Below are 21,468 nucleotides of genomic sequence, written 5' to 3'. Positions count from 1 at the left end.
GCTACTTTAAAATAATCTAACAAATATTAAATTCTCACTTTTATCTATCACAGATCCTTCTCAGCCAGGCAAAATTTCTGAGCAAGGAAATTCTTGAATTGGCTATTGTTGTTGTTGTTGTTAGAATATGTCTCAACATTATTAACATTTAGAAATCAGTGAGAAAAAACTAATTTTCAAGTAAAAATCCATGATTTTTATAAAATTCTAATTTTACTTTACTGTCCCTTCTTTATAAGAATTTAAACACAGTTCTTGCATATTAAGAGCTTTATGGAGGCAAGGACCAAGCAGCCGCATTAACTAATGGAGCCTGACAAAAAAGAAATAATGAAGGGAAAAAAAGTGAATGGATGAATGACTGAACTAAGTAAATTATTTACCTGATTTATAAACACAGGCATTTGTGGGTTCTCTTCCTTAAGGAATTTGAATATGGTATCATTAACTGAAGGTATAATCATAACTATAATCAGCAAATATAAAGAACAATAGACTTTACTTATATGTGTCCACCAGACACTTAGAGCATGTTTTTGATTTTCTAATTATATGAGCTAATTGGTGAATCACATTTTATTGTGTTACTACATTATCAAACAGCCCTAAACCAAATTTGATTTTCTGGGCTTCAGCAACTTAATGACTCAGGGAAGAGAACTTGAAGATGTTAGAACTAAGCTTTAGCAACTTTAGAGTTTTTAAATTTTATTTTTCACATGTAAAAATCAAAACTCAAACTCCCTCTGTGTTCCCATATTAATTCTTTTTTTGGTCTTTTTTGTTTTTCAAAACTGTTTTTAGTTGACAGAGGAAGTCAGAAAGGGAAGGCTGAGTTAATGTAATGTGTTTTAATTCTCACAGTATGGCTCCATGAAGCTTTTCTTTGCTTCAGTGCTCTCTAGAGTGGAGCCCTTCACACTATTAAAGTGCTGCAAACTGCAGTGGGGAAAAAAGAAAGAAAACTTCAAAGAGAAGAAAACAACAAGCCTATGATAATAAATATCAGAGGAGAAAATTCTGTTAGGAAGTGCTTAAAAGATAAGAATATTTTAGTGACATACATTGCATAGTTGGGGTCTACCAAAATCCCTCCTTAACATTTGTATGATCATACATGCTGAATTATAAATCCTAGAAGCATTATTTATACATATCCAAGTTTGTATTCAAAAGTTCCCCAGACAGCTACATGAACTATTGATGGCTTTACATTTACTCCATGGGTCTTTAGTTTTCAACCCAAGAAAACAATGCCATTTGCCTAATTCAATAGTATCCAGGATCTCTTTATAGGAAGGGAAGATGACATCCAGGTGGGGATGTAACCTTCCTTTTAAAAGAAAATAGTCCATGACTACAACTGGATCTAGTGAAATTATAAAGGAGTGAAAGGATTTTGGCATAGGTGAGACAATATTTCAAGCTTTACTTGAGGAGCATTTAAAAACACGGAATAACAGGAAAGATATTTAAGAGGTTCTAGAGTTTACTGCTTCATCACTAAGAAAGCATGATCGACACCGCCTAAGGGCCCCTAAGAAAAGAAATCCTACACTGATCCTTGGCAAAGACCTCAGGGGAAAGAATGAAATAGAAAGAACTAAGAATACTTCCATTTGATTCATTTCAATATTTGGCAAAACCAATACAATATTGTAAAGTTTAAAAATAAAATAAAATTTAAAAAAAATATCAAAATTTATACCAAAAAAAATTAAAATAAACATAAGTGTTATAAAAGTGGGCTGTGACATTTGTGAACATTTAGTAGCTTCCCAGATAGAGCTAGTGGTAAAGAATCCACCTTTCTTTTTTTTTTTTTTTTTAGAATCCACCTTTCAATGCAGGAGGTGCGAGAGACACAGGCTTGATCCCTGGGTCAGGAAGATCCCCTGGAAAAGGAAATGGCAACCCTCTCCAGTATTCGTGCCTAGAAAATCCCATGGACAGACTACAGTCTACAGGGTCACAGAGTTGGACATGACTGAGCAACTGAGCACAAGCAGCACAAATAACTTTTCAGAGGAGTATACCAGTTCAGTAGTCTTTAAATACTTTTTGTTCACATTTGCTTAGAGGAATAGTTACTTACTGAGTGGTAAAGAGCCAAAAGGTATGAATAGCAATTCCCTCCAAGCCATAATTTTGTGTATTCTTACTGTGAAAAACCAAGAAAAACTGTCATGAAGGGCCTCCCATCATCTTCTGGGGGATTTACAGACAATCTATTGTCTCAACTTGCCTTGATGGTCTCACTCTACTTCCAATTAGTTTAACAATATATGCCATTTAATTTAAAAACAAACAAACAAACAAACAAAAAAAACAGGCTTTGGGGCTTCCCTCGTGGCTCAGTGGTAAAGAATCAGCCTGCCAATGAAGGAGACTCTGGTTCGATTTCTGGTCCAGGAAGATCCCAACATGCTGAGGAGCAACTAAGCCCCTGCACCACAAGTACTGAGCCTATGCTCTCGAGTCCGGGAGCCACAACTACTAAGCTGCAACTACTGAAGCCAGCACACCGCAACTATAGAATAGTTCCAGCTCAGAGCTGGAGAAAAGCCCATGCAGCAACAAAGACCCAGACAGCCAAAAATAAATAAAATTATTATTTTTTTTAAAAAAGGGGGCTTCCCAAGTGGTGCAGTGGCAAAGAATGTCTGCCAACACAGGAGATTCAAGAGACGTGGGTTCAATCCTTGGGTCTGGAAGATCCCATGGAGGAGGGCATGGCAACCCACTCTAGTATTCTTGTCTGGAAAATTCCATGGACAGAGCCTGGCAGTCTACCTTCCATGAGGTTGCAAAGAGTTGGATGAGACTGAACATGCATTCAGTTTTGGCTTCCCCAGCAGCTCAGCAGTAAAGAATCCCCCTGTAATGCAGGAGATGCGGGCAGGAGACTGGTTTGATCCCTAGGTCAGGAAGAGTCCCTGGAGAAGGAAAATGGCAACCTCCTCCAGTATTCTTGCCTGGAAAATCCCAATCCATGGAGTCACAAAAGAGTCAGACATGAGTGGGCAACTAAACAACACTGAAAAATACTGCCAAATACAATTTTTTTTTTGACTAACAATATCTCCTGTGAAGTTTAAGCGCCCTGGTAATGTTTTATGCTAGTGGTGGTTTGCAGCCTGTACAGCTGCATGGAGATGGTTCCAGTTAACTCAGATCTGGCTCTGACCATCACCCAGCATCGTCTCTCCACCTGGAGAAGTGAGAGGATCGGCAGCTTTCTAGACGTGGAGGGTCAGTAAAGTAGATGGAACTTCCCAGTTTTGAAATATGTTTTTGTTCAGATACTTGATTTTTCTGAACCTAATGGTTATGGAGTGTCAGCTGCTAGGTTTCCACGGTGGCTGGAAAATCAAATTGATGCCACATATTGTCCTGTCCTATTCTGAGCATTTAGCCTTCCTGGCCTCAGATGGAAGTTAAGACAAGAGCATAACCTATTCAAATTCAAACTTGGTATTTAAAATTCTAATTTCATAAACTTTGAATACTTTATATATGTTTTTCTCTCCCTAACAGTCTTTAGCTAATTTCACTGCTTTTTCCTTTTTATTTCCCTTCAGTGCTATAGTAACCACTTGTCTGGGTGATAATATAATTTGATTTGAGATCTATTTTTATTTCCCGAAAAGAGGTTTTTCATGAATAAGACACGTGAACTAGTCCATGTTTTAATGTTCTTTAACTGGGATCCTAAATAATGATTCCTTTGAATTTTTTGTTCGTGTCTATATTGTAATTTCATTAAAACTAACAGCATTCTAAAATGTAAGAAGAATGAATTTTATACATCCCCATATCACATATTAAAACAAGTGCTGAAACATGAATATCCAAGTGTTGGCTTTTTAGGACAAAGCAATTCTACCCAATGAGCAAGTATTGAGCTTGCATGATGTGCCAAGTGATATGAGAGGCACTGAGAAAATAAAGATTTTAGTATATTATTCCTATTCTCAAGAAACATACAGTCCTTACGGAGGTGCCACATACAAACATTAAAACCTCACAGAAGTGTGATATCTAATATACAAAATACAGAAGTGAATTTGAGCCACAGCCCCTCTGTTGCCACATGCAAGAGCTATACAGATCCATTTACTATTGGCTGTGTGTATATATTTGATTCCTAAGTAGTATAGAATATGACAGTAATGGACTAATTCTGTCCATTATTATAAGTGATTATAATACAGTAAATAAGACTTATCTCAATCTTTTGACTTTTAGCATATAAAGCTGAGTGATGAATTTCAACATTGGTTTAAAGGTATCTATGACAACTGGCTTAAAAAAAAAAAGAGTATCCATATACTTATGCCATTTGTGTATCTTTTAAAAAATTTATTTTTTAAGATTGAAATATAACTGCTTTACAATGTCGTGTTAGTTTCTGCTGTACAACAAAGTGAATCAGCTATATGTGTATGCAGGTTAAAACAATAAGTATATACCCATTAAAATGTCTAAAAATAAAAAGAGAAATTTTAGTTACAATAGCACATGATTATCTTTATGAAATTGTTGAGAAGAATAAATGAGAGAACACATCTTAGCTGCCTGGCACATAGTAGGTATTCAGTAGTGAGAGCTATTCTAATGAGTTTTGGATTAACAGTCTGCAGGGTCACAAAATTTATTTGATCAAATATTGAATATTTACTCATTTTTCTCTCATTCTCTCTCATTGTGGCACAGGGGATCTTTGATCTTCAATGTGGCATGAGCGGTCTTTAGTTGTAGCATGCAGACTCTTAGTTGTGGCATTTGGGATCTAGTTCTCTGATCAGGGATTGGAACCTGGACCCCTGCATTGGGAGTTTGGAGTCTTAGCCACTGGGCTCCCAAGGAAGTCTCTGTGTTTTCTTTTTAATATTCTCTTGCCCAGTTTGACCATCATGTTGCTCTGTTACTGGCATTCACTTTCCCAAGGCTGATCTCATTGCATCCTTTATATTCCCATCTTCTTAGGGATATAAGACTTTATTTTACTCTGTCTCTCTTTTTTTTTTTGTACCCCTGTAGCTTCTGGCACCATGCCTTCTTCATAGTATGTTTCTGGAAGAATCTTTAGAACCAAGTCACGGGAGAACTCTAAAAACTGCATTGTTACTGAATTCTTCTCCATTAGACAGCTCCTAATAACTGCAGTCTCTTCCTATGAAATATGGCTTCTTCCATCTTGGGACAGTTTTTATACACATGAATGAAGTGGTAAGTGGTAGTTGCTCAGTCATGTCTGACTCTTTGTGACCCCATGGACTGTACCCTGCCAGGCTCCTCTGTCCATGGGATTCTCCAGGCAAGAATATTAGAGTGGATAGCCATTCCCTGGGTCTTCCTGACCCAGGGATAGAACCTGCATTTCCTGCACTGGCAGGTGGATTCTTTGCCATCTGAGCCAGCAGGGAGGCATTGGTAAGTTCTAATTTATATACTGAATATATGAATTAAAGCATGATCTAACAGTTATTGCGAACCTACCACGTGCTAGGTATAAGCCCTGGAGAGAGAGGTATGAATGACGTATGACTCCTGCCCTCCAATAACTCAGTCTAGCAGAGGGAGACTGATGAATGATAATAGGCAACAAAGTGATACGACTGCTGTGCCAATGCCTGTGATTACAGCAGCTGCAGAGACAACATAAGGAAGGGACATGTGATTGTACCTAGAGGTTGTCAAAAAAGGTTCATAGAGGAGATGGTATGAACCAAACGTGTTCAGAGGCAGATGTCCATCAGAATGGGAAGGAAAGAGATGAGCCTATCAGGACATAGGGAACAGCAGGAACCACTTCTTCAGAATGCTCTGTGAGGGAAAACACTAGTCTGGAAGTCATTAAGACCTGTGTTGCAGTCTTGATTCTGTGGTGTAACATGCTGGTAACCCTGGCAAGGTCGTGGTGCTTCAATTTTCTCATGTGGATGGATGATCTCGGAGGTTGCTCCCTGCTCTGACCTTCTCACAGCAGGGCTTTCCTCTCCATCTACTGTTGAAATCATATTTACTTTGCCTGTCACTTTGGTCAAGGTGCACCCAACCTTGACTTAAGGGCTTACTGAGGACTCTTCTATTAATTCTCCATTCCAAAAATCCCAGTCGGCAACCCATAATCCTACCAGCTAATATCTCCCTAATCTCCAGGGACTTCAGGCATGTCCCTTCTCCTTGATCTTGTCAGCATCAGGAAGGAGACTAGCTGGCAGGATCACCTGCTCTCCTTTGCTCCACTCAAGGACTTCACCTTCAGCACCTTCCCCATTTCTTCTTAAAGATCTCAAGTCTACCGGTAGAAATAAAAGGTAGCTCTTTATCTTTGAAAAAGGAAAAAAAAGGGGAGTTTTGCTCTACCCTCAATCCAAAAGAAAGAACTGAAGGCTGATATTCATTATCTGCATCCTTTCTTCCAACACATTGAACTTTACATATCTCTGCTGAATGGATGAAAAACAAGTACTAAAAGTGATAGTTAATAAACCAGCATGGAAGCTCTAATCAGGATGAGAGCATCATTAAACAAAGCCTGGAGGTTTGTCACACACAACTAAACTGTCCACCACTTTCTTTAATAATGTCCCTCCTTCTAGACTGTTTCCACTAAATTGTATCTGCTCTTCATATTAAGAGGAATTATGACAGAGAAATTAAAAGCTCAGAAGATGGAATCTAAAAGTCCCAAATTCCAATTGCAATTCTGTCCCTTATACAAGCTATTGAAATTCATCTTTGCTAAGCATTATACCCGTTAGTGTAAGTGTTAATATTGTTTCTTTGAATAGCAGTAAGCAAAAAATTTTCTGGTTAAACTTTAGTGAGCATCTATTTTGATCTAAGGCATGTATCTGGTTATTTCAGGAATACTATTCAATTATAATGAGATTGGTTTACAAATATACAACATTATAAGAAGCTAAAATTAGAATACATAACATGTCTTAATGACCAGGATAACCACGATGGTGTGCTCACTCACCTAGAGCCAGACATCCTGGACTGCGAAGTCCAGTGGGCCTTAGGAAGCATTACTATGAACAAAGCTAATGGAGGTGATAAAATTTCAGATGAGCTATCTCAAATTCTAAAAGATGATGCTTTGAAAGTGCTTCACTCAATATGCCAGCAAATTTGGAAAACTCAGCAGTGGCCACAGGACTGGAAAAGGTCAATTTTCATTCCAATCCCAAGAAAGGTAATGCCAAAGAATGTTCAAACTAATGTACAATTGTACTCCCATGTAATTTTACTGCATGAGTAGCTTTAATTTTTCTTTACCTTTAAAGAACATTTCAGACTATCCACCAGCTATCCCCAACCTATTTGTCTAGCTACAGATCTTAGATCTTATCTTCAAAATCATTTTCTAGTTAAGTAACTGAACTTAAATAAAATACCTCCTCTCTTTGGTATCTTTATTAATGTCATACACTCTACCATAAATGGACTTCCCAGGTGGTGCAGTGGTAGAGAGTCTGCCTTCCACTGCAGCAGACGTGGGTTCTATCCCTGGGTGGGGAAGATTCCCTGGAGTAGGAAATGGCAACCCAGTCCAGTATTCATGTATGCCATGCTGCACCTCCACATAAGTATATTTACTTTATGCTTATTAAAATATTAATTTAGAAAAATAGTTTTGAATGCCTAGAATTTCCCAGGTACTAAGTTAGGTCCTAGAGATACAATAAGTAAACAAAACACAATCCCTGTCCCCATAGAGCTGGATTCTATTTGGGGATATGGGATGCTTCCATTTATGTCAGTCAAAGGCTGTCTCTTCTATAAAGTCAAAAAATTTTTCTTATCAATCTTCTGAAAATCACTACTCTATTCTCTAAATCATCTTCCCCATGCTAGTAGCAATAATGATACTACTATTACTACTAGTATTAGTACTACTACTGCTTCTTTTCTTAAGTATCTAACACATGCTAGGCACTATGATAAATTGATCTAATAATTAAATAAAACAAATCCTGGGGGCTAGACATTTTAATGTTAATTTTACTATTGAGAAAATCAGGTTTCTAAGCTAAGCAACTTCTCCAAGGTTATACAGTCATAAAGGGAAAGTGAAAGTGTTAGTCGCTCAGTCATGTCCGACTCTTTGCGACCCCATGGACTGTAGCCTGCCAGGCTCCTCTGTCCAAGGAATTCTCCAGGCAAGAATACTGGAGTGGATTACCATTCCCTTCTCCAGGGCATCTTCCTGACCCAGGGGTCGAACCTGGGTCTTCCGCATGGCAGACAGATTCTTTACAGTCTGAGCCAACAGGGAAGCCTGAACATAGTCATAGGAACATAAATTGGGACCATCTTGTTCATCTTTCTCATCACTTAGTAATGGGAAGCATATGTTCAATCCAAACTTGTGGAAGAAGATTAAAGAAGGAGTGGCTCTAAGGAGAGAGGAAAGAATGGGATGTATCTAGAGCTTGAATTGAAGGGAATTTTAATGTTAAACCACTGATCTTTCTCCCTGGTCATCCAGACCTGTCTTTCTCTCACTGTACCTGTGGTCTTCCTTATAGTCCAGCTCCTCACACTGTGCCTTATCTTTCCCGATATACTGTCCTCCGGTTCAGATGAGACACTGTATTTTAGAATTTTTTTCTCTTGTGGCACCTATCATACTGACTTGCCCACAGTAGTCATTTCATAAATAGTTATTAAAGAAATAAATCAATTGCACCTTATGTTAAATGCCTTTTTTTTTTTTGCCATGAATCTTTTAAAATCTCTTTGTATTCAAGAGTCCTACTTACCATTGTCAGTTTGCAAAGGAATGAACTTGCTTTCTCTCTAATCATTTTACTTCAAAGCTTGCTAACAATAAGCTGTCTCCCTTTTTCATCTGAATATAAGTCACAGTTTCAGCATGCTTCAACATCAATCCATGGACCAACAAATATTTGTTGAGTGACTCTCCCTGCCTTCTTTGCTAGTTTATGTGATTTCTTTTAATCTGATTTCAAAAGTACATCAGTATCTTCACAACCTTGGAAAAGAACTATAGCACTTCATCACTCTGCTAATTTATCTGCTCTTTCATCAAGATCACATGAAGAAGTTTTTTAAGTTCTGTGATTCTGGAAAAATGCTTTGGTTCACTCATTATTTGATATCTGGCAAAACTAATACAATTATGTAAAGTTTAAAAATAAAATAAAATTAAAAAAAAATAAAGTGTTGATCAAAAGGTAAAAAAACCAAAAAACCAAAAAACAAACAAACAAAAAGGTCAGATCGATTTCTCTGGATCAGATGCTAAGGGAGAGCATTCTGTTGTTTTATGTTATTTCACCTTTCCTGAAGCACTTTGGGGCTTCCCAGATGGCTCATCAGTAAAGAATTTGCGTGTTAATGCAGGAGACGCAAGTTCAATCCCTGGGTCGGTAGGAATCTCCTGAAGTAGGAAATGGCAACCCACTGCTATACTCTTGCCTGGGAAATCCCACGGACAGAGGAGCCTGGTTGGCTACAGTCTATGGGGTCTCAGAGTCAGATATGACTTAGTGACTGAGCACAGGCATGAAGCACCTTAGGATTATGACAGGGGACTGAGTATGAATGCTGTTCCTGCCCCACCACCTAGCCAGTTGATAAAATATGGAACCTGGAAGGTTTCACGTTCTCTATATGTAACCTTCTTCAGAGTATTCTAACAACAGTATTAACAATTAACATACTATATTCACGTACATTATTATTTGCTCCTCATATCAATTCTAGGTGGGTCAGTATCAATATCTGAATCTTATAGATGAGTAAATAGCCCACAAATGATAGATAAATTGCTTGAAATAGCTCAGTTTGGGGTTTAGGACTCTGAATCTAGTCCTGAATCTAGTCCTAATCATGTCCGACTCTTTGCAACCCCATGGATTGTATTCCATGGACCTGTATTCCAATGGACCCCTGATTCCATTACATTATGCTACACACATAGGTTTCACTATAAAAGTGAGAGATAACCTGGCTGAATTATATGAAATTGTCAATGTTTAATTGGTTTTAACTTAAACAATTCTGCAATTCTGCACATTTCAACCTGAGAGTTGACAATTACTTACTATGGTGAGAAGACACTAGAATTCTAGTCAAGCTGTCTGGGTTAACAGCACGACTCTCTCACACTCTAGTTATAAAATGTTGAACGAATTACTTAACCTCTCTGAGCCTTGGCATTCTTATTTACAAAATAGACGGTAACTAAATTATTGGGTTGTATAAACACTGAATGATACAACTTTGTAAAAGTTTAGTGTTTAGCACCTAGTGAACCCTCAAAAATACTAGCTACAATTATTCTGAGGTTTTCCCTAGGTCTCTGTAGGCATATTTAAATCCTGCCTATTCACTCTTCTAAAGAGAAACTAGTATAGGCACACACATGTGTTGGAGGCAGAGGGAAAATGGTAGGTACATGTTAAGTTGTGCTCAATATTCACACAGAGGACTTAAGATACCCTCTTTCCTCTGTGAGACTCAATTAACTTAGATCAAATAGAAACCTATCTAGACAAAAATGTATAATATATTTTTCAACAAAAAATTTAAAAGTTCAAGTTCCTACATTGGTATCAATTCTTCCCAGACTGGATCCTAGAGTTTATTTTATTTTTAATTTTATTTTATTTTTAAACTTTACATAACTGTATTAGGATCCTAGAGTTTAGAAGATGGGCTTCCCTTGTGGCTCAGCTGGTAAAGAATCCACCTGCAATGAGGGAGACCTGGGTTTGATCACCGGGTTGGGAAGATCCCCTGGAGAAGGGAAAGGCTACCCACTCTAGTACTCTGGCCTGGAGAATCCCATGGACTGGATAGTCCATGGGGTCCCAAAGAGAACGACTTTCACACGTATACTGAAGTTGCTGCTGACAACAGCTAGCCACAACAGGGACGTTGGGCTGCACATTGGATATACCAAATCTCTTTATCTCTGGACCCTTGACTGTCCAGTTCCCAGGGCTTTAAAAAATTCCAGCACTGTGGTAACTGGAAGCTGATAGCATAAGCTCTAAACAGTGTATAGTGATTAACCAAAGGTTATTGCTGCTGGGTTGTTTTTTTTTTTTTCTCTTGGAATAAAAATACTCAAAAGGGTATGAACATAAATCCCCAATTACATTAAAATAAATAAATTCCATAAATACCTTAAGCATAGTAAACAAATATTAATTAATCAGACAGTAAATCCTGGATGGGAAGCACCAAGGATTGAAGGCAGTTGGTAGGAAGGGAGAAGTTATGAAGGGAAATTTAAATCATATTTTTACCACACTATCATTTTTCTTAATGACATTAGGGTGACTTTTTTTTGCCACATGTTCTCTGTGTAATTACTAATTATCTTCAAAAAAACCTGCATTCTTCTCCTTTTCCAGATTGAATGATGCTAAAGTTGAAACTCCAGTACTTTGGCCACCTCATGCGAGGAGTTGACTCACTGGAAAAGACTCTGATTCTGGGAGGGATTGGGGGCAGGAGGAGAAGGCGACGACAGAGGATGAGATGGCTGGATGGCATCACTGACTCGGTGGACTTGAGTCTGAGTGAACTCCGGGAGATGGTGATGGACAGGGAGGCCTGGTGTGCTGCGATTCATGGGGTCACAAAGAGTCGGACACGACTGAGCGACTGAACTGAATTGAACTGAATGCTACCATAAACCCTGCCCTTCCTTCCCTAGCCCTTCTTACACAAAGGCTAGGTTAGGTTTTTATCATTTCTCTGTGTCGACAGAGTATATGTGTAGATCCTTTGCCCAGACTGTAGATTGTGTTTGTCAGAGCTTCCCTTCCAAGGAACAAGTGTCTTTTACTTTCATGGCTGCAGTCACTGGCCACAGTGATTTTGGAGCCCAAGAAAAGAAAATCAGTCACTGCTTTCACTTTTTCCCCTTATATTTGTCATGAAGTCATGGGACTAGGGCTTCCCTGATAGTTCAGTTAGTAAAGAATCCACCTGCAATGCAGGAGACCTCGGTTCAATTCCTGAGTTGGGAAGATCCACTGGAGAAGGGAAAGGGTGCTCACTCCAGTATTCTTGGGCTTCCCTTGTGGCTCAGCTGTTACAGAATCTGCCTGCAATGCAGGAGGCCTGGGTTTGATCCCTGGGTTGGGAAGATCCCCTGGAGAAGAATACCTACTCCAGTATTCTGGCCTAGAGAATTCCATAGACTGTATAGTCCCTGGGGTCACAAAGAGTCTAGATGCCATAATCTTAGTTTTTTTGAGGTTGAGTTTTAAGCCAGCTTTTCCTATTCTCTTCTTTCACCCTCACCAAGATGAGGTCTAGCTCCTCTTCACTTTCTGTGGTTAGAGTGGTATCATCTGCATATCTGAGTGGTTATTTCTCCCAGCCATCTTGATTTCAGTTTGTGATTCATCCAGCCCGGCATTTCTCATGATATATTCTGCATAGAAGTTAAATAAGCAGAGTGGCAACACAGAGTCTTGTTGTATTCCTTTCCCAATTCTGAACCAGTCAGTTTCCATGTTCAGTTCTAACTGTTGCTTCTTGGCCCACATAAAGGTTTCTCAGGAGACAGGTAAGATGGCCTTGTATCTTTTTAAGAATTTTCAACGGTTACTTTGCTGATAAAGATCTGTATAGTCAAAGCTATGTTTTTCCAGTAGTCAAGTACGAGTGTGAGAGTTGGACCATAAAGAAAGCTGAGTGCTGAAGTTGATGTTTTTGAACTGTGGGGCTGGAGAAAACTCTTGAGAGTCCCTTGAATTGCAAGGAGATCAAATCAGTCAATCCTAAAGGAAATTAACCCTGAATATTCATTGAAAGGATTGATGCTGAAACTGAAGCTCCAATACTTTGCTCACTTGATGTTAAGAATGGAGTCATTGGAAAAGACCCTGCTGCTGGGAAAGATTAAAGGCAGGAGGACAAGGAGGTGACAGAGGATGAGATGGTTGGATGGCATCACTGACTCAATGGACATGAGTTTGAGCAAACTTCAGGAGATAGTGAAGGACAAGAGAGCCTGGCGTGCTGCAGTCCATGGGGTCACAAAGATTCGGACATGACTTAACAACTGAACAACAAGCAGAATGTATTTTCTACAAGCTTCTGGCTTTAGATTCAATCAGACACAGATTCTAACCTGAAATTGGCCACCTATTAGCTTTGTGACTTTAGAAAGATACATAGTCTCAGTTCCTCCTCAGTAAAATCAGACAGTATTTATATTTACTTCAATAGAGGTGTCCGGAATTTTAAATTAAGTAAGAAGTATAGCACAGTGCTCAAGCGTACATACTATAGATACTCCAGTTGATCAAATATAGAGATTATAAAGTTACTTAGAGCCAGATTTCCTCCCAAGTTTGACTCTGCCAATTTCTAGCTGCGAGATATCTGTGTCAGTTCCCTCATCTGTAAATCAGGGTTCTTAATATCATTGGGTTGTGAAGAGCTGAATGAATTAGTGAATTCATTAGTATAAATGAAAAGAATAAGTAAAATACTTGAGACATACTAAATGTTATTGCTATTATACTATCCATCATTATTACAGAAAGGTGGAGAAAGGTGCTCAGCAAATCCTCTCCCCAGGACAACTTAAAAACAGAATTTCCAAAAATAGCCATTTCTGGACTCTGGGAACTGACTAAAGGCATATATATTTAAAAAAAACAAAACAAAACAAAAACAAAACCTTTGATTCAGGAACCTGAGTTAGCAACAGTGGAAATCTGATGTTCTAGACTAGGACTACTCTTACACGTTTCCTCCCCCAAATTCTGTGGGTGCAATAGTTCTACAAGGGCAGGAAAATCTATGAAAACTAGAAGTTTGCTGTCACAGGAAACCAACTTCTTTGGAGCAGCATATGGGAAAATCTCATAATCAGGCATGTTGTTAAAGAACAACAGTGATTTTGGTGGTAAATACTAGAAAAAGTAAACACCAAACTTAAGCTAGTGATATTGGTTGGTGAAAGCTTCAGACTGTCTGGGCTTCCCAGGTGGCATTAGTGGTAAAGACCCTGCGTGCCAATGCAGGAGACAGAAGAGACATGGGTTCGATGCCTGGGTTGGGGAGAGTTCCTGGAGGAGGGCATGGCAACCCACTCCAGTATTCTTCCATGGAGAATTCCATGGACAGAGGAGCCTGGCAAGCTGCAGTTCATAGAGTCACAAAGAGTGGGATATGATTGAAGCAACTTAGCACACATGCAAAGACTCTAGACTAGCTAGAAATATAACAGGAAAATCTGTTGAATAAATCATAGCAAGCCTTCATAGCTCCAAAATGATCCCTGCCAGACAGAAGATTGAGTGCATGTGCAAGGCCATCCATAGACGCAGTAGAAACTGGAGAAGGTCCTAGTTGTCTACACATCTCAGGAAGAATGTGAGGGCTTGAAGATATGCAGGGCAATCATAATAGGATCTATTATAAAATAAAATCTCAGAAAGATTTGTAAACTGTTTGAATTTAAAACACATTTCTACCCACAGGATAATCTAATTTACCAAGTATGAACCAGAATCAGGTATGACAACTATTTTACCCAAGCCTAATCTGCTAGGGTTTTGCCTAACCTACCTGAGGAAGGGAAACACCAACTTCAGCACCCACTAGTCACTCAGTAGCCTAGGGGGAAAAACTGAAAAGCGCTGGTGACATTCACAACCCAGAGGCACCAGCTTACTAAAAGACTGAAATTAAGTCATAAGAATATAAAACACTATGCCTTCCCTTTGCTACCTTACCACCGCATTATTAAAGGCTTATTTACGGCAGTTCCTTTTACCCAGCACATCATGTTTTTCAATAAAAAAATTACAAAGCATAATAAAAGTTAAAACACATAGTTTGAAGAGACTGAACAACTATTAACCAGAGGCAGATATGACAGGAATGTCAGAATTATCAAAACAGGAATTTTTTTTTTAATAATTGACATTTTTAATGGTTTAATGGACAAAGTAGATATCATGCAAGAGCAGATGAATAATGTAAAAGTAAGAGGTGAAAATTCTTGGAAATGTCCAAAAAAAGAAATGCTAGAGATAAAAAACACCTCTGTAGCTGAAATGAAGAATGTTTTTTTTGGTGGATTCATTAGTAGACAGGGCATGGCTGAGGAAAGTATCTCTAAGTTTGAAAATTATGATAATATGAACTTGAAAATGGAAAACAACAAAAGCCTAAAAAAGAAAAAATCAACCAAACAGAATATGCAAAAACAATGGGACACCTAAAAAAGATGTAACATACATGCAATGTCAGAAGAGGAAGAAACAGGGAAAGGAACAAAAACAATATTAAAAGCAATAATGACTGGGAAGTTTTTCCAAATTAATGTCAGACATCACACCTCAGACAGAGGAAGTTCTGAGAATAACACAAAAACCTAGGCATGTCATATACAAACTTTAGAAAGTCAAAGATAAAGAAACAAATTTTGAAAGAAGCTAGAGGAAAAAAACCACCTTACCTGCAGAAGAGCAAAATTAATTATATTTGATTTCTCCTCACATACAATGCAAACAAGAAGAGAATGGAGTGAAATATTTTAAACATTGAAAGAGGAAACACACACACACACACACACACACACACACCCGAATTCCATACTCTGTAGAGAATTATCCTTCAAAAGTGAAAGAGAAATAAAGAGTTTCTTAGACAAAAACGAAAAATTGAAGAAATGCATCACCAGATCTGCTTTGCAAGAAATGTTAAAAGAAGTTCTTCAGCATGAAGGTAAATGATATAGGTCAGAAAAATGATCTACATAAAGAAAGAGCATCAGAGCCTAAATAAGTAAAACAAATAACTAAACTCACTTTATTTTTATTATTCTTAATTGACCTAACAGAGAACTATTCAAAATAGTAACATCAACAGTATATTCAACTCTGCATTTTTACGTGTGTGTAAATACGTGTAACAACAACACAGGGAACAAATCCATGTCTCTTCTGTCTCTTGCATTGGCAGGCACTGCTTACCACTGTGCCACCTGGAAGACTATATTAAATATATATAGTGAAAGAAAGTGAATATGAATAAAGTGAAAGAAAGTGAAAGTGTTAGTTGCTTAGTTGTGTCCAACTCTTTGTGACCCATGGACTGAAGCCTGCCAGGCTCCTCAATCCATGGGATCCTCCAGGCAAGGACACTGGAGTGGGTTGCCATTCCCTTCTCCAGGGGATCTTCCTGACCCAGGGGTTGAACCCAGGTCTCCTGCATTGCAGGCAGATTCTTTACCATTTAAACCATGAGGGAAGCCCATATGTAAAGCAATGATAAACTATACCATGCTAACACTAATCATAGGAAACTGACAGTAGTTATATTAAGTTAGAGAGGATTTCGGAACAAGGAAAATTATCAGGGATAATGAAGTGCATTAAACAATTATAAAGAAATCAGTACACTAGGCAGTTCTTAACAATCTTTAGTGCATGTGCCCCTAGCAACAGTGAGGGGAAAATGGATAAGAATTCACAGAGAAAGAAATGAATCCACTATTTCAGTTGGAGACTTTCACACCCCTCTATCAGAAATGCACCATTCAGCAGACACAAAATCAGCAAGGACATAGTTGAACTCAACGGCACTATTAATCAACTGGATACAATTAACATGTGTAGACTACTTCACACAGCAACAGCAGATTATACATGCTTCTCAAGCTCACATGGAACATTTACCAATATAAACTACTTTATGGGCCATAAATCACACCTTAACATTTTTTTTTAAAAAGTAGAAATCATACAATGTCTGCTCTTAGACCACAATGGAATTAAATTAGAAGTCAAAACCAGAAGTACAAATGGAAAAATCCTAAAATACTTGGGCATTAAACAACACACTTCTAAATAATACAGGGGGGAAACAAAAGTCTCAAGAGAAATTTTAAAATATTTGAAACAAATTGAAAATAAAAATACAACTTAACAAGATTAATTGGAAGCACGTAAACCAAGAACTTCTTGATGTACAAGCTGGATTTAGAAAAGGCAGAGGAAACAGAGGTCAAATTGCCAAAATCTGTTAGATCATAGAGAAAGCAAGGGAATTCCAGAAAAACATCTACTTCTGCTTCATTGACTATGCTAAAGCCTTTGTGTGGATCAGAACAAAATGGAATATTCTCAAAGAGATGGGAACACCAGACCACCATGCCTGTCTCATGAGAAACCTGTATGAGAGTCAAGAACAAAGAGTTAAAACTGAACATGGAACACTGGACTGGTTCAAAATTGGGAAAGGAGTATGTCAAGGCTGTGTGTAGCCACCCTGCTCATTAACTTCTATGCAGAGGACACTATGCAAAATGCCAGGTTGGAAAAAAAAAAAAATGCCAGGTTGGATGAATCACAAGCTGGAATCAAAATTGCCAGGCGAAATATCAGCAGCCTCAGATATTCAGATGATACCACTCTAACGACAGAAAGCAAAGAGGAACTAAAGAGCCTCTTGATGAAGGTGAAGGAAGACAGTGAAAAAGCTGGCTTAAAACTCAACATTGAAAAAGCAAAGATCATGGCATCTGGTACCACCACTTCATGGCAAATAGAAGGGGTAAAAGTGGAAGCCATGACAGATGTTCTTTTCGTGGGCTCCAAAGTCACTGCAGACAGTGACTACAGCCATGAAATTAGAGGATCCTTACTTATTGAAAGGAAAGCTATTACAAACCTAGAGAATGTAGTAAAAAGCAGAGATATCACTTTGCTGACAAAGGTCCATATGGTGAAAGCTATGGTTTTTCCAATAGTCACATATGGATGTGAGAGTTGGACCATAAAGACGGTGGAGCGCCCAAGAACTGATGCTTTCAAATTGTGGTGTTGGAGAAGACTCTTGAAAGTCCCTTGGACAGCAAGGAGATCAAACCAGTCAGTCCTAAAGGAAATCAACCCTGAATATTCATTGGAAGGACTGATGCTCCAATACTTTGTCTACCTGATAAGAGGTGAGTGACTAGAAAAGACCTTAGAAAACTGGATAAAGAACAGTGAATCAAATGCAAAGCAAGCAAAGACAAGAAAGAAAAAAAAAAGCAGAAAATGAAATTGAATAAAGGAAATCAATAGAGAAAATCAACAGAAGTAAAAGAGTTCCCTGAAAAGATCAATAAAATCAACAAACACCAAGCCAGCCTAAATAAGAAAAAAATGAGAGACGATACAAATTACTATCAGAAAGGAAAGAGGGGACGTCAGTACAGATCCCATGGACATTAAAGGATAATAGAGGAATATTATAAAAAACTCTATGCCCCCAACTTTGTTAACCTAAACGAACCATTTCCTTGAAAGGCAATCTGCCAAAATTCATAAAAAAAAAGAAAAAGAAAACCTGAATACACATATTTTCTAAACAGGAAACCAGAAAAAGACAGTATTAGGCAAGAAAACTATAAACCAATACCTCTCATGAACATGGATGTAAAAATCCTCCACTATTATTTGAATCTGTATCATTGTGATCTTCATAGTACTTATTATATTACATTGCAATTGTCTGTCTATTTCCCTAGTCCATTAGACTTCCAGCCCCACCAAGGGCAGGAGTCATTTCTTATTCATCTTTCTGTACACAGTACCTAGCAGAGCATCTGGTACACAGTGGGTATTCAAATAAATATATGTTAAACTGAATTTTGTCAGATCCAAACCTTTCAGATTGGGAGTTTTGTAGAGGTTTTAAAAATCTGCCTTAGGGGCTCGCAGAATTGTACATCTGTTAGATAGGAAATATATACTGTCTAAGATCACCATTTCTACCTATATACTCAGTTGGAGTTACAGGCTCCAAATAAAATTAAAATGATAGAGAATGAATTTGTAAACAGTTGATTTATGTAATCAATTTGCCAACATCATCAGCTTCATTAAAATAGCAGTGCTATGCTGAATTGCATTAAGGCTGGAAAATTACTTTAGAAACAGAAATAAATAAGCTTAAGTAAGTGACTGGGAGCTAAAATTACCTGCTAGTAACAGAGCTGTAAGTATGAATAGTAATTATTGAGAAATACTTTTCTGAAAAGAATTAAGTACCACTGTTGTTTATTTCAACTTGCTTTTATCCTTGTAAATAGAAATATGGTGAGTGCTATGGGCATTTATTTCACTTGAAATTGAGGTTTAAAGACCTGCAAAAGCATTTACTTCATTTGAAACTGAGGTTTAAAGACCTGTAAATATCCTTGGAGATTTATACATATATGTGTATATATGCATATACCCATATAAAATTACAATATATTACACACACACATATCTTAAGATGTCTATATTTTCAACTGAAACAATGTGATAAAATGATAACATTCTTTTTTAGTTAAAAATTTGGTAAGAACTGAACTGGTATATTCCTACTATATTAATTATCTTTTTAATACTTTTCCAGCTATCTAGGCTTACAAAAGAAGACAGATAAAATGCAGTTCCCATTTTCAGAGCACGCATTCCGTTTTAAAGGCCTCTTGAGGGTGGTTTGTCAATTTTCTTTGAAATCAAGGGGCTTAGAAAGATTCAGAGTCGGTATACTTGTATGCATTTTATCCCTTGTCATCACAAGGAATAAAAGATTCCTCTCTCTTATTTGAGCTATGAATCAAACCTGACCAAGGACTATTTCACTGAATCGCTGTTTTGGAATTCAGGCACCTTAAAACCAAAAGAGAAAATACATTTTAAACCAATAATCTATTTTTACTACATCTAACTTTAAAGGAATTTCCCCCTTGTTTTTGCTAAGTATTCTTGGTATGCCAGACTTCACTGGTGACTCCGTGGTTAAGAATCTGCCTGCCAATGCAGGAGGCGTGGGTTTGACCTCTGGTTTGGGAAGATCCCCTGGAAAAGGAAATGGCGACCCATTGCAGTATTCTTGCCTGGAGAATTCCATTGACAGAGGAGCCTGGCGGGCTATAGTCCATGGTGTTGCAGAAGAGTCAGATACAACTTGGTGACTAAATACCAACAACTTGGTGTGTCATTAGCAGAATCTGCCCATGCGCACATTGTTCTAGGAAAAAGAATGGTGACTGCTTTACACTGCTCATCCGTTACAGTCAATGATGGATGCCTTTAATGTAGGTTCACAGTAAAGGCCTTCAGACTACTTCAAACTATTAGCTGATATCCTCTTAGTTTCATATATATATATAAAACCACTTTAAACATAAGATAAAAAAATAAAGTACTCAACATGAAGTCAATTACCTTGGCAACATGGCATGTATTCTTTAGAAGAGATCTCTAGGCAGACTGTAAAGTGTAACCACGGCCTAAAATCAGAGCAGAAGGTCCACAGCATTCAGCCTTCCCCAAATTAACTAGGATACAATTACTTTGTTGGTTTCCGGTCATTTTAAACGTGGAGTCCTATAAACTCGCCAGTATCCAAATACGCAAACAGTTTATTCTTATGAGAATAGACTGTCCGGCCAACAATTGATTTAGTTAACTAGAGCCGGAAAATGTTTTTGGGTTCTTGAGAAAGCCACTTGGACTTAAAAACAAAGCAGTTATATACTTTAAAATTTTTAAATCCTCACTTTCAGACACATTTTAAGTAATAAATCATCTTTCATAATAATGTCTCAAGGTGTTCTCACATACATTATCTTATTATGAAATAAGAAATGATTTTAGCCCTTTATATAGGAAGCAACTGAAGCTTAGAGAGGTCAAGTACCTTGACCAAGTTCAGGGAACAGGTTAGGAAGTTGGGGTGGCCATTTATAGTTTTTGATTCCTGGTTCAGGATTCCCACTGAAAATATGGGAACTTCAACAAATTTTCATCAGTTTTGCAAGAAAATGTTTTCCCACTGAGCTAATATTGGAGTAAAAACTTAAAACAAGATGCACTCCTTAAAACAAAACAAAACAAAAAACCCACCACCAAATTGGGTTCAAAATTGTAATCCCAAAGCCACATCTCTCCTTCAATACTCCCTTCTGCTCATCCTACTTGTCCATCAAGGAAGTACTGACAAAAGACATGTTTATTCTTTTGCTAAAAATCACCCTTAAAGGAGCAGCCCCCTAAGCCAAAAAGCAGAATTATCAGGGGGGAAAAAAGATACACTGAAACAAGGCCTTGAGTGTGCTTGCAGTAATCATTCATAAAATGATTAAAAATTAAGAGTTTAATTTTTTCGAGTGCTCTCTTAAAAATTTTGTTTTGAGTGTCACTGATGTTTCACCACATTCAAAGTGGAACCAAGAATAGTAAGATGTGCAATGAAGCCCATTGATAAAATCTGCGTATTCATTCACTCCTATATGTCTCAGGTTCCTACCGTGTTCTGGAGATGTTGAACAACGTAGGTTCCGAGTCAGTGCTAATATTAGGACCAATGAATGATCAATGTTAAAGTATTATGACTTAAATTTTCAAAAATCTTGAAAGACTAGTGTGAAATACAAGCAGCACCATAAGGTAAGTATCG

At 37.8% G+C, this 21,468-nt stretch overlaps 1 protein-coding gene across 31 annotated transcripts in view; it reads right to left on the bottom strand.

Moving 5' to 3' along the window:
• Positions 1-21,468, bottom strand: part of DLG2 (discs large MAGUK scaffold protein 2) — a 2,352,634-nt gene that overhangs the window by 791,999 nt on the left and 1,539,167 nt on the right. The window lies entirely within an intron of this gene.

This window comes from Bubalus bubalis, chromosome 5 (genome assembly GCF_019923935.1).
Source record: "Bubalus bubalis isolate 160015118507 breed Murrah chromosome 5, NDDB_SH_1, whole genome shotgun sequence".
NCBI classification, from domain to species: Eukaryota; Metazoa; Chordata; class Mammalia; order Artiodactyla; family Bovidae; genus Bubalus; species Bubalus bubalis.
The sequence above is the reverse complement of the archived record's forward strand: the minus strand, read 5'-3'. Positions and strand labels throughout refer to the sequence as shown.